We start from the raw sequence: 1,413 nt of genomic DNA on the forward strand, positions 1-1,413 counted from the left end.
AACAACAACAACATGGCAGTGGGAGTCGACTCGACAGCAACTAACATGGGGAGGACCCCACAGACCACAGAATGACCTGCTCCCCCCCGGCCTCAGGACCCGGCTGCTCGGATCCCCGAGGGTAGCCCCTTGGCCAAAGGTGACCCCTCTGCCTGGGTTCCCCACTACCGAGATACCAGGGCCCGGCCTGCCTCCCACCCACCGTCCACGTGCGCCAGTCACCCCTCACTTACGTCCGGTCGGGGGCCGGCCCTCTGAACCTCCTACCCCGGCTGCAGCCAAGTCCCGCCCCCAGAATAAAGATGGTCCGGAAGAAGGAACAGCGGGGCGGAGGTGGCACTACCACACGCCGGATTCCAAAGCCCGCACCGGACCCCCAAACCCAGTACCGGATCTCTAAACCCGGCGCAGGATCCCTAAGCCCGGCATAAGCCCCTTAATCTTTGCCCAGGTACCCTAAACCGGTCAAGTCGCTGAGCCAGGCGCAGTTGTGGAAAACCCGGCAGTTTACACAACTGGAAGCTTTGCGATTAACGCATCCCTTGGGCGACATTAGAACGCGCCCATGTGCTCTCATTCCTTGGCGCCACCGCTCCCGGGCCTGGAGGGAGCGAACGGGCGGCGGACCGGGCTTTGACCCTGGACGGAAAGGCCGGCACCGGAACGGCCGAAGAGACGCTGCGGCCTTCGCGAGCATTCCCAGCCGCGCAGGCGCACTGGGGCGGCGCAGCCGTTGGCCCACGGAGCGCCCGGGGGAGGGGCGGACGCGGCGAGCGCGCAGCCGCGGCGGCGGTTGGGGCGGGTTCTTCCGGAAGGTTCGGGAGACTTCTGGAAAAGGCTTCGCGCGCTGGGCGGGCCCGCGTCTATATAAGGGAGGCGCGGGGGCGGCGCGCCAGTTGCTTCTGCGTCGTGGTGCTGCTTGTGTGCGGAGCCCCGTGCGGTCTTTTTGCCAAGGTTAGGGGGTGCTACTGGGGGGCCTCCGAGGGCTTGGGGAGCTGCAGCAGGCGGCCACGGCGCGGGGGGTGCCGGGCGAGCGCAGTTTCGGGTCCCCGGCCCACGATTCGGGGAGAGGCCGCGGCCTGCGCCGCCTCCGGGACCCCGAAGGTTCTGGAGCTGTGGTGGGGGAGGGGTTGCCGAGGCGCTGGGCGCCTGCCGGGCCCTTGTCCGGCCGGCCCCCAGCGCTGCGGACGGGGTCGTCATGGCGGAGCCCCCCCAGCCGGCGAGCGGAGAGGCGCCCGTTGGCGCGGAGGCGAACGGAACCGTCCTCCCGAGCGCGCACACGCTCCCCGCAGTTAGTCACTCGGAATGAGGTCATCCTTTGTCAGCCGGCCCCCTGTGCTGGGCTCCCCGAAATCACGCTTAAGTAAAGGTTCCCCGAAACGCGTGCGGGCCCGGGGGCTATGGAGCGCCGCT

Source organism: Orycteropus afer, unplaced genomic scaffold (genome assembly GCF_000298275.1).
Source record: "Orycteropus afer afer isolate SDZICR_OR568_19922 unplaced genomic scaffold, OryAfe1.0 scaffold08068, whole genome shotgun sequence".
In the NCBI taxonomy this organism is placed as follows: Eukaryota; Metazoa; Chordata; class Mammalia; order Tubulidentata; family Orycteropodidae; genus Orycteropus; species Orycteropus afer.